Source organism: Oreochromis aureus, linkage group 3, assembly GCF_013358895.1.
Source record: "Oreochromis aureus strain Israel breed Guangdong linkage group 3, ZZ_aureus, whole genome shotgun sequence".
Lineage (NCBI taxonomy): Eukaryota > Metazoa > Chordata > Actinopteri > Cichliformes > Cichlidae > Oreochromis > Oreochromis aureus.
This window is the reverse complement of record NC_052944.1, coordinates 81,499,909-81,512,873: the sequence shown is the minus strand read 5'-3', so window position 1 is coordinate 81,512,873 and position 12,965 is coordinate 81,499,909. Positions and strand designations below refer to the sequence as shown.

At 42.5% G+C, this 12,965-nt stretch overlaps 1 long non-coding RNA gene across 1 annotated transcript in view; it reads right to left on the bottom strand.

Moving 5' to 3' along the window:
• The window catches only part of LOC120438347, a 34,530-nt gene that overhangs the window by 1,843 nt on the left and 19,722 nt on the right, over positions 1–12,965 (bottom strand). Inside the window, exons 2-3 of the long non-coding RNA XR_005611819.1 lie at positions 907–1,088; positions 314–809 (exon numbers count right to left, since the gene is read on the bottom strand). This is a non-coding gene — a long non-coding RNA (uncharacterized LOC120438347). The remainder of the gene's footprint in view (positions 1–313; positions 810–906; positions 1,089–12,965) is intronic.

The following is a 12,965-nucleotide window of genomic DNA, read 5'->3' as shown; positions in this document are numbered from 1 at the left end:
TTCAATACAGGTGTCAAATTAATTTATTAAAACTAATACAGATATATGTATATATATTTTTGATAAATTAGTTTGCTAAATTATAAGAATATATATTTTTTTCATTTAACAATTGCAACTGAAAGAAATTAAATATTGAACAAAAATATATTGTCACATTCTGAGCACGCTCAGCACGCTGACAGACTTGAAGTTGCTACAGATTTTAAAAAGTGATAATTATAGGGAAGAAACTTCTCTTTTTCATCCGTTTAATCAAACATTTGATGCCTCAGCTGTCTCAGTCCTATAGCATTCTGCAACTACAACTAACCTGAGGAGGCTTGGATTTGGCTGCAGGTGCTCCTGTACATCCTTCTCAGCAGCACACATGTGGGTACCATTTAATCACACTTCTTCCTGAGCTTTGCTTCATCACAAGACCAAAGGTGACATCCCATGTCACGGTCTTATCATCGTCCAGAAGAAACATTTGAAGAAACATCATTTAGAAGAAACATTTACAGGCCTCCTGGTTTTGTTTTCTGATCCTGCAAAAAGACTGAGGACAACAAAGCCCAGAGAACATGAGATACACAACATCCAACATTCAGACTCAAAAGCCTCCATAAATGAAGAGCACCAGGTTGGTTCAGTTATAGTAGATATAAGCATACTTCACATTACTGGGTATGAATAATAATGAGGAGGCAAACTTTGAAGATGCAGAGTATGATGTCCCATCATCAGACTGTAAACAAACATCAACCAGGCTTCTTTGTTGGCAAAATTGATGATTCTCCCATCAGGGATCAGTAGAGTGTATTAACCTGTGATATAAGCAGCAGTCACTGAAATATTACTGTTTCAGATAAGAAATCTAGCACATAAAGCCAGGGTGGGAGGGATCTCTGCAAACTGACTTACCTCTGCAAGTGTGAAGCTCAACAAAAACCTGACTCTCCAGTCACAGACAAACAAAAAACTCCAGCTGGGAGATAGAAAACGCTGCCTGGGTCTTGCTGGATGTTGCTGGTCAGAGTCCACACATTAGCAGAGTGCTGCTTGGTCCCACTGACCCATGTGGACAGCGACTGTGGAGAACTGTTCTGGAAAACAGAAAAGAGAATTAAAATGACAAAAAGCCAAACAGGATTTCCACTACGACTCTCTTAGAATCAGCAATCAGAAAATCATTGGTTCATATTACAATTAAATATGACCAGGCTCCTTAAATGTAAGCAGTTAAGATCTGATTTAATTTAATTTCCTTCACACAGCACATTTGTCCAGGCTGTTAGGTAAACATAGAATTAATCTCAGGTAACATGACTCAGAGTAGAGATTCAGTAAGAAAGATTGCCAGCTCTAATATTATTACCACACAATCCAAGGACACACCAACAGCTCAGATTTCTAGAACTATTTAAACAAATGTCAGTCTATCCATTCATTTTCTTCTGAATATTCAATTCATGTTCACAGTGGGAGGGTGGGGGGGGGGTGTCGTGGAATTTTTAAAATAAAGTCTGCAACACAGAAAGAGCTGTGATCAAGCTATTTATTACTGCGCGCAGGAGAGCCAACACACATCAAACATCACAGTTCAGTCATGTCAGCTCTGCCACAGAAGTGGTGCTCCTACTCCTTTATGCATTCCAAGGAAGAGGGAGGAAGTTAAACTGATCATACCACACTTCACGCGTCTCGCTATGAAACCTAACGGATCAATGGTTAAGCTGTTTTGTGCCCTTGGCCTTATCAGCACCTGTAAAGGGAGTTGTTTTCTCAAACTGCTGATGCTAAAGTAAGTTCATCTAGTTTTAGAAACTTTCACTGAACAGTCTATAACAGTATCACAACTAAGCATATGCATAAGCACTTAAATACTTTAAATGAGAATAATAGAAACTTTCTATTAGAGCCTGTCCCAGTAGCCACAGGTAGAGCACACCTGGACAGGTCACCAGTCTGTCAGAGGACTAACAGAGAGACAGACATCAGAGTAACAAATCTATTTAAAATTAATGTAAGTTTGCTGCAGCTGTATGTATGAACATGTGTTTCTGTGCTCACAGTCCACCTCTCAGGAACCTGCAGTTCATTTTTAGTCTACTTTAAACAGACCTCACAAAAGGCTGATGTGGCTGGATCAGTAGTTTGATTTAAGTACGATACCTTTGGCCAGGGATTCATGTGGTACATCGCTTCACTGTAATCTTACGTATTTTCCCCACACCTGAATTAAAAAAAAAATACTGATATACAGTGGGGCAAAAAAGTATTTAGTCAGCCACCGATTGTGCAAGTTCCCCCACTTAAAATGATGATGTATTATTTTCAGACATATGGAGGTCATGTCACCCCCCTCTCCTCCTCACCATTAATGTTCTAGCCCAATATCTACTTGGGCGTGACTTAACCAATTAACCAATACCTACTTATTATATGTCACCTGACCTATCTGTGAAGTTTTGACTGGTTAATTTGAATTTTTTTCTGTTTCCTGTCTTGTATTTAAGCAATTTTTTTACAATGTTTTACTATGACCCTGATGAAGGCCACAAGCCGAAACGCGTTGGTCAGTTATTAAAGTTGTTCCTCTTTCTTCAAGTGTTGCTGGAGTTCCTGCTTTTTTAATTCTTTCATCTTCTCCATGCACCTTGGAAGTAGGTGAAGTTGTGCCAGGATTTTTTGCTGTGATTTACCACACCTGAATTAAAAAAAAAATACTGATATACAGTGGGGCAAAAAAGTATTTAGTCAGCCACCGATTGTGCAAGTTCCCCCACTTAAAATGATGACAGAGGTCAGTAATTCGCACCAGAGCTACACTTCAACTGTGAGAGACAGAATGTGAAAAAAAAATCCATGAATACACATGGTAGGATTTGTAAAGAATTTATTCGTAAATCAGGGTGGCAAATAAGTATTTGGTCAATAACAAAAACACAACTCAATACTTTGTAACATAACCTTTGTTGGCAATAACAGAGGCCAAACGTTTACTATAGGTCTTTACCAGGTTTGCACACACAGTAGCTGGTATTTTGGCCCATTCCTCCATGCAGATCTTCTCGAGAGCAGTGATGTTTTGGGGCTGTCGCCGAGCAACACGGACTTTCAACTCCCGCCACAGATTTTCTATGGGGTTGAGGTCTGGAGACTGGCTAGGCCACTCCAGGACTTTCAAATGCTTCTTACGGAGCCACTCCTTTGTTGCCCGGGCGGTGGGTTTGGATCATTGTCATTTTGGAAGACCCAGCCGCGTTTCATCTTCAAAGTTCTCACTGATGGAAGGAGGTTTTGGCTCAAAATCTCACGATACATGGCCCCATTCATTCTGTCCTTAACACGGATCAGTCGTCCTGTCCCCTTGGCAGAAAAACAGCCCCATAGCATGATGTTTCCACCCCCATGCTTCACAGTAGGTATGGTGTTCTTGGGATGCAACTCAGTATTCTTCGTCCTCCAAACACGACGAGTTGAGTTTATACCAAAAAGTTCTACTTTGGTTTCATCTGACCACATGACATTCTCCCAATCCTCTGCTGTATCATCCATGTGCTCTCTGGCAACTGAGGAGGATTAAAGCCAAGAAGGCAGCGGGTCCAGATGGCATCAGCTCGAGGGTCTTCAGGTCCTGTGCGGACCAACTGTGTGGTGTGATGGAGCACCTCTTCAACCTGAGCCTGAGGCTGGGAAGAGTCCCACAGCTCTGGAAAACCTCCTGTGTTGTACCAGTGCCAAAGACTTCACGCCCCAAGGACCTCAACAGCTACAGGCCGGTGGCTCTGACATCCCACCTGATGACCCTGGACCAACCCTGGAGCGGTTGGTCCTGGCTCAGATTCGGCGCCTTGTGAGCTCATCACTGGACCCACTTCAGTTTGCCTACCAGCCTGGCATTGGAGCGGATGATGCCGTCATTCACCTCCTACATCGTTCCCTCGCTCACCTGGAGACCGCTGGGAGCACTGTGAGAATCACGTTCTTTGATTTCTCCAGTGCCTTCAACACCATTCTTCCCTCGGTTCTGAAGGACAAGCTGGAGAACTCAGGAGTGCACCATCACCTCACTACCTGGATTTTGGACTACCTCACCGACCGACCACAGTATGTGAGGACTCAGGGCTGTGTGTCGGACAGGGTCGTCTGCAGTTGGGGGGCACCACAGGGAACGGTTCTGGCTCCGTTCCTCTTCACCATCTACACTGCAGACTTCTCCCACAACTCCACCCAGTGCTTCCTGCAGAAGTTCTCTGATGACTCTGCAATAGTTGGCCTCATCACTGATGGGAACGACAAGGAGTACAGAGGACTGACTCAGGACTTTGTGGACTGGTGCCAGCTGAACTACATCCAGATCAATGCCAGTAAAACCAAGGAACTGGTGGTAGACTTCCGCAGGCACAAACATCCTCCACTGCAACCACTGAACATCCAAGGTATGGACATCGAGGCTGTGGACAGCTACAGGTACTTTGGTGTTCATCTGAACAGCAAACTGGACTGGACTCATAACTCAGACGCCCTCTACAGGAAAGGGCAGAGCAGGCTGTACCTGCTGCGGAGACTCAGGTCGTTTGGAGTGGAGGGCCCACTCCTGAAGACCTTCTATGACTCTGTGGTGGCCTCAGCCATCTTTTATGGTGTGGTCTGCTGGGGCGGCAGCATCTCTGCCGGGGACAGGAAGAGACTGAACAGGCTGATCCAAAGGTCTGTTCAAGGATGCCCTCTGGACCCAGTGGAGGTGGTGAGTGACAGGAGAATGGTGGCTAAGCTGTCATCCCTGTTGGACAACATCTCCCACCCCATGCATGAGACTGTGACAGCACTGAGCAGCTCCTTCAGTGGCTGCGGCACCCACGGTGTGGGACGGAGAGATTTCGCAGGTCTTTCCTCCCCACTGCTGTCAGACTCTACAATAAAGACTTTAACTGATCTAACACACACATCCACAAATATGCAATAACACTAATGTGCAATAATCTTTTCTGGCATCGTTGTATTTTTACTGAGTTGTATATAACATGTGTATTCTATTTTTATCTTATTGTATATTTTATTCTACTGTGTATATAGTATTTTATTTTATTCTGTACAGTTGTGTACTGTATTTATTCTTATTTTATTTTATTCTAATTTTTGCTTCATAACTTTTGCACTGTCCACTTCCTGCTGTGACAAAACAAATTTCCCACGTGTGGGACTAATAAAGGTTATCTTATCTTATCTTACATGCTTCCCCTAGCCAGCATCATTAGAAGACATAGCATAAATTTTCACTGCTATGCAGATGACACGCAGCTCTATCTATCCATGAAGCCAGGTAACACACACCAATTAGTTAAACTGCAGGAATGTCCCAAGGGGGTTTCTGAGCTTCCTGCTCGAAAATGTAATGCCCAAATTAAATTGATTATTTCTCTGCAATTACAAACTCTGTCCTTACAATCTTGGTATCAAAATAAAGCTAACACTTGGGAAATTTAATCAGAGGTGTAAATATTAAAGCAGATATTACTGTGTCAAAGTTACTGAGACTGGAACACAGAAAAAGTAAGTAGATTTTATTCTCGCCTATTTTGTTTTTGTAATTTTTAGCATATAACCCTTTTAAAAATATGCCTCAGCTCACATTTGGTTCCAGAAATCCAGTAACCAACATATAAGCATAATCTGTGCAAAGATTTGTGTTTCTAAAGTGAAACAGTGAAAAATTACAGCCCTGTCAATACATGAATATCCAGACGTTGTACAAAAATGTCCAATTTTGGCACACAATTGGACACCATGCCAGTTGATTTTTTTTAGGTATTAAAGAGCAGAAAGTAATAATTTTTATTAACAGACCTAAAAATGCTTTTTAAAAATATATATTTTGAAAGAATTAACCACACATTCACATGGTAATGGCCCTAGAGCGCTTCATTGGCCTCTGGCCCTTTAAACTCCGAGGGGCTGTAACCTTGGTTTTTTTTTGGTCAATTTGCATGATTGACACCTCTTTTTAATCGTTTTAGCCAATAGATTCAAAGTAATGATGCCACGTTCGTGTCACTTCAACCAATCAGACATTGTAATGCCAAAACCCACGTGGGCCCAAATTTACTACATGTGGCGTCTGTCCAGTCACGTGTCTGTAGGTGGGTCTAGAATGGAGGTTGTTGACGGAAAATGGCTCTGATGCAGCTAGGTAGGCATGGTAACTACCGGCAATCACGTGGTTACCGGCTACCGGCGAAAATGACGGAGGAAATCGGGAAGGTAAGCCAATTTCTGTCTTAGCGCATTTGCGCTGCTGTGTGTTTTTGCGGTCTTCTTTTGCGGCTAATTCAGTGAATTTTGGTCTGATCGTGGTGAAACTTGGTGTGTGGAGTCAGTGATAGCTCTGGGAGCTAACCAGCCTGTCTTTAACCAGTTACATGAAGTCTGAAGAATTTCTGGTTCGGTTTTGTTTGTTTAGCGGACTTCTGCGCATTTAGGAAACTGCATGTTTAATCGCGGCTTGTTTTCGGTGTGTTTGGTGGTTGTAGAAATGGTTTATATGACATTTTAGCTGAGATTCTGAGGTTTCTGTGGATACCACACGTCTGGACTTATATTTCTCAACCCGCGTTATAACCGATTAAGCGTGATCTCCTCCTTTTTGCCTCCGGTACCGGGGGCGTGGGGCTTAAGTGGTTAAAGATATAAAGACCTGGATGGCCGCTAACTTTCTGCTTCTTAATTCAGATAAAACTGAGGTTATTGTACTTGGCTCTGAAAATCTTAGAAATATGGTATCTAACCAGATTCTTACTCTGGATGGCATTACCTTGGCCTCCAGTAACACCGGAGGAGTCATTATTGACCAGGACATGTCCTTCAACACACATATTAAACAAATATGTAAGACTGCTTTCTTCCATTTGAATCATCCCCCCCCCCCCCAAAAAAAAAATAAATAAAAACAAGCTAAGTCAGGAAAGGAGGTGCTATCTAAACCCTATTTGAAACATAAACCAAACAAAAGACACATGCTACACCTAACTCCCTACCTGAAATAAAAAGGAGAATATTAAGGCAGCTCACCCCTTCTGCTTCAGTGCCTATTTACAGTTTACTATTTACAAGTGAAAATGTGTCTACACACTATGTACAAAGCTCTGTAGGTCTCAAGAATTACACACACGAATGCCACAAAGTTTGGAGGCCAAGGATGGGTCTGCTGCTGCTGTCAGTTGCTGCTGCCAACAACTGCTGGTGAGGGATGTTTTAAAAACAGCCACATGATGAGGGGACCAATAACCCACCGCCAGCTCTCCAATCAGGAAAGACCTGTAGATACTTAAAGACATAGCACAGAAACAAACTCTAGACGGTCAGGGCCATAACAGTTATTGCCAATAACCTTCAACTATTAAAATACATTTTGCTAAATGACTTTAATGTCTCCTGTATTAGATCAAAATAAGAGAAAACAGATAACCACTGTTGTGATCCCCTTCATCTCTCACCTGGGTTTGTTAGTTTTGTCAAGTCAATTAATACAAAGAAGGACTGGCTTTGTTGAGGTTCCTCAGTTAAAACCCTGAAGTTCAAGATTACAGAAAACAAACTGAAGCAGAATTAAGAGAAACTCTATATTTGTTTTGTTTTTTTAATCAGTACCTGTGACAAGACTGTTCATACTGTGTTGTTCTCTCTGCAAAGGTTTCTATCAGTAAATCTCAGAAAGACAAAGTAGACATTTAGGGTCAGGTCCCGAGCTACTGCTAAAGATACTGTTACTGTGCCACGTGCATATCTTTGGAAATTGAATTAGGTGGCAAAATTTGAGAATTAAAATCAGAGGCTCGGAGGAACAGTGTAAAACAAGATTTTATTTTGGCAAAAATCACTAAATATGAACTAAAGGTGAGAGGCAAATGAATCTACCCTCTGGAATTGCTCAAACCCATACACACGCGATGCTACAAACTCAGAGGACTAAGAAACTGGAAATTAACCCACACTATGGCAAGCAAGAAACTCAGTGTACAAAATTCAATATCCAAGTGGGACACTATGAACAAGAGCTGAACTATGAAGTACTAAACTATCTATCCATCTATTCGCTTCCTCTTATCCTTTTCAGGGTCGCGGAGGGTGCTGGAGCCTATCCCAGCTGTCATAGGGCGAGAGGCGGGGTACACCCCGGACAGGTCACCAGTTTGCCGCAGGGCTAACACACAGAGACAGACAACCATTCACACCTATGGGCAGTTTAGATCTTTGGACCTTTGGACTGTGGGAGGAAGCCGGAGTACCTGGAGAGAACCCACGCAAACACGGGTAGAACATGAACGGGTAGAAAGAAAGACCCCGGCCTGATGGTGGAATTGAACTCAGGACCTTCTTGCTGTTCAGCAACAGTGCTAACCACCGTGCTGCCCCTAAACTATACTACTAAACTATATTAGAGCAATCTCAGTAATTTACTCAATAGTCACAAAACATGAAATCATGAGACAAAAGTCAGACTACGTGTGTTGTAGCAGAGTAGTTGGGGTCTGGGATGAGGGTCCTCCCTGCTGCTGTGATGCCAGGGGCAGTCTGCTTGTCTCCACCCCAGGGAAAAGGGTAACATCTCCTGGGTCTAGGTGCTGTTTCCCCCTCTGGGGGCGAGGGTACCTGGAGCTGGGGTATAGAGTATGTTTGGGAAGTGTGACACTGTGTGTAGAGTGTCCATTTGTGTCTGTCTCCACATTGGGTGAGTGCCTAACCCCTTTAACAGTCCATCATATACAAGCACAGGTGAGCCCATAAATGGCAGGAAGTAAACATTCTTTACCAAATAAGGAAACCAGAACCTTTACATGGAATGTACCTGCAGTTTAAGACAAGGTTTAAAAATTTAAGTACAACAATGACAACTTTTATCAAAATCACTCCAAGAACTACAGATCAACTTACCTCAAAATATATAAAGCATATAAACAATTACAGCAGAGGTCTCAAACTCAATTTAGCTGGGGGCCGCTGGAGGCAGAGTCTGGGTCAGGCTGGGCCGCATTAGGTTTTCCACAAGAAAGGCATGATTAAAAAATCCCAATCTTCTCAAATCTCTTTATTTTTATTTTTTTAACACAAAATAAGATGAAAAATAAATAAACAAATTAAGAATTAATAAGAAAATAAATCAATCTGTAATACATAAATAAAATGATAATAAGATATTTTTAGTCAGTGAACTTATGTGTTTTTTTTCAGTCTTCTATATCTGCTGAATTTAGATTCAAATGTCTGTATTAACAGTTCTATAACCTTCTTCTGAACATGAATGGAACACTGTAGAAAATGAACTGTTCTTCTGAACATGGCTTCTCTTGCCTACTCCTTGCTGTTAGAGACCTGGCAGCGTTTCCTCTCGCATAGCCGAGCCAGATTTGGCCTGAGGGAGGAAGCAGTTGAGACCCTCAGTATGTCTTGAAGATGATCATCCGTAAGTCTGGACCTGTACTTGGACTTATTGAAGTTCAAAGTGGAGAAGAGCTTTTCGCACAAGTATGTGCTACCAAAAAGGCACATGGTCCGCTTGAACATTTGGGAAAGCCGAGGGAAACTAGGGCTCAATTCTCTCAAAAATTGTCCAAGCTTGTCTGCTTTTCCATTCACCTCCCTGAACTTTGCTTTGAGTTCAGAGTTGCACTGCAGCTCAATGAGCTCCATTTGAAGCACAGAAGGGCATCTTGCACATCAAAGGAGAAGGGGTCCATAAAATTTGAAAGGTGGCTCTGTGTGTCTTGAAGTCAGCAAATCTGTGATCAAATTCCTCCTGTAGCCTCAAATGACATCAACATACTTGTCACCACTGAATGGTGTGCCTGCATCCACGAGTGCCTTGCATGCTGGGAAATGGCAAAGGTTTGTCTGAGAGAGCTGGGCTTTCCATAGCGCAAGTTTTGTGGAGAATCAAAGGAGTTTGCAAAGAAAAAAGTCAAAACTCCTTTGACTACGATGACCTGGATGACTGAGAACCTTCACAGACATTTTGTGGAGAATGCTCTCACGTTGTCATAGGCAGCACTGACAAGTTGCCCCTGGCCTTGTAACTTCTTGTTTAGTACATTAAGCTCATGTGTTATATCAACAAGAAAAGCTAGGTCCATGAGCCATTTGGGATCACTTAGCACAGGAAGACTAACTCCATCCTTCTCCATGAAGGCTTTCACTTCTGCTCTCAACTCAAAAAATCTATTTAATACATTTCCCCTGCTGAGCCAACGCACCTCAGTGAAGTAGAGCACATCCCCATATTCTGACTCCATTTCCTCTAAAAAAGCACGGAACCTTCGGTGCTTTAAGCCCCTGGATCTGATTTGGTTGATGCATTTCACAACAATAGACATCACATTGTCAAACTTCAGGCATTTGCTGCAAAGGACCTGCTGATGGATAATGCAGTGCAGAGCAATGGCCTCCTCCACGCCTTCCTCTTCCAGTTTTTTTTAAACAAGTGCCACCAGTCCATTTTTCCTCCCTGTCATTGATGGCGCTCCATCTGTTGTTATTCCAACAAACCTCTTCCATGGCAAACCAACATTCTCAATGACATCACACAGCTTGTGAAATATCTCCTGAGCGGTGGTCTGGCCATGCATTGGAATTACTGTGAGCAGCTCCTCCATCACTTCAAAACTGTCATCAACACCACGGACATACATTGCGAGCTGGGCAGTGTCGGTGATGTCTGTTGTCTCATCAAGAGCGACTGAGTATACACTGAAACATTTGGCTTTCTCACACAGTTGGTCATAAATGTCACTTGACATGTCAGAAATGCGATCTGCTACGGTGTTGGCAGAAAGGCTGATGTTGATAAACTGACCTTTCTTTGCCGGACAGACTATATTTGCAGCCTGCAATATGCACTTTTTGACAAATTCACCTTCTGTGAATGGCTTTCCTGCTTTAGCAATCATCTCACTAACCACGTAGCTAGCTTCCACTGCTGCATTATTCTCTTTGGTTGCTTTCTTGAAGAAATCTTGCTGCCTCAGTAGATCTGCTTTAAGACTGGCAACCCGGTTTGCTCTCTCATCTCCCTGGTATTTTGCATACACCTCAGCATGTCTAGTTGTGTAATGACGTTTCAAATTGTATTCCTTGTGCACTGCAACTTTCTCTGTGCAAATAAGACACGTCGGGGTGCCCCTGTGCTCAACAAAGAAATATTGCATTTCCCACTTTTCCTGAAATTGTCGGTGCTCATCACCAACCTTTCTCTTCACTGCAGGCTTTGAAAAAGACATGTTTGGGGCTATGTAACATTTATAACTCTACTTGGTGTCACTGTCGCATTGAAGTTTCAATCAAGCATTTAGCTGACGGACGTCTCAACGCATAGAGAACGTCATTTCCCCTTCTTTTTCTTGCAACCGTAGCACGGCGATCGGCGGATAAAAAGCCGGTAGCAGTCTCCTTTGTTTTTACGGTCGATGTTCACGTCTTTCATGATGACACGAACACCGTGGCATTTGCAGATGGTAGAAAGTACAGGGATAGCGAGCGCAAAAAAGGCGACTGCTCAAGGACTGTTAGCCGCCGGGCTGTTGTTACAGGAAAAAGAAGCGTAAATGACACCGTGACATATAACACATAACATCACCTGTTTCTGATGTTAGTTGTTTTGACTGCTTTTACATTATATTGAAATATATGTAATGTTCATGTATGCTGCAATGCAAACGGAGTGATGCAAATAAAAAACATCAAACCAAAAATTACGGTGCGACCCTATACTTAGTCCGGGTTACCGGGGACTGTTATTGCCGATGAACAGGTGTCGCTATGGGACTGCAGACTAAATTGGGCTGCATTGAGTTCATTGCTTTTCTTTTATCCCGCCGCCTATGCATCGCAAAGTTAATATGAGGACTCTCTCTGTGAAAAAATAACTAAAAATCCCACTGACGTGTGTATAAATCTATATATGTGTAATGTCCCGCTGTGCAGCAACTTAAAAAAATTTTTTTTTGAAGTGTTGTGAACGCAGCGCGCTGGGGCGAATGTCCGCGTTTGCCCAATAGAAAGGAGGCAGCCAGCCAGGCACAGAAAAGAAAGAAACACTCCAGGGCAATGCTGCTGTAACTTTTACTCATTGAGAAATGTTTCCCTGCTTGCATCAAGCCCGGCTGATAGTCACCTGAGATCCATATCCCACCCCGATTGGTAGGTTAGTTCAGCTCCGCACACAACACTGTAAAGTGTCATACATTATCAAACTCGCGGGCCGCACTAATATTAAATTTATTTTCATATTAAGGTGGGGGCCACAAACTATTGTCCTGCGGGCCGCGAGTTTGAGACCCCTGAAATACAACAAACACAGCAGTACTACTAATGCTAAATACTCAAAGCTTCATAGAACTGAAATAAACATTTATTTTTAGCTCCATTCTGCTACTGATATATACTTTATTTTTTCTGAATATTAAACTTGTTGCTGCCTTTCATACTGTGTAACTTGAAGGCCCTGAGTACTTTCTCCCACACTGAAAACACTGGAATGATAACATTATTTGAACATTACCTAATAAGACTGATTCAGGACAGACAATTAGTTATTTAAAACATTTCTAGCAGTCCTTCACAAACAGTGAACAGTCTGTCTATTCTCTCCATCTGTCAGCTGCTGCTGGCTCTTCCTCCTCCTCTTCCTCACACAAATTAAAAGAAACAAGTACTGTTGAGAAACTATAATACAAAAATTACAATTAAAATTGTTAACAACAAAAAAAACTGGTGAATATATAACTAATATGTAAACAACCTAACAATCCCCCAAAGTCACGTCACATGACAGCGTAACATCTAAACACAAGAGGGGGGAGGAGAAGCAAAGTCTGCCTGCCATTCGCTGACACGGGAGCAGCAAGTCCGGCGACCTGGCTGTTTCGTCTTTGCCGAATGCACAGCATTGCAAACAAGAGCAGAAATTAAAGTACAGAATTGATCTC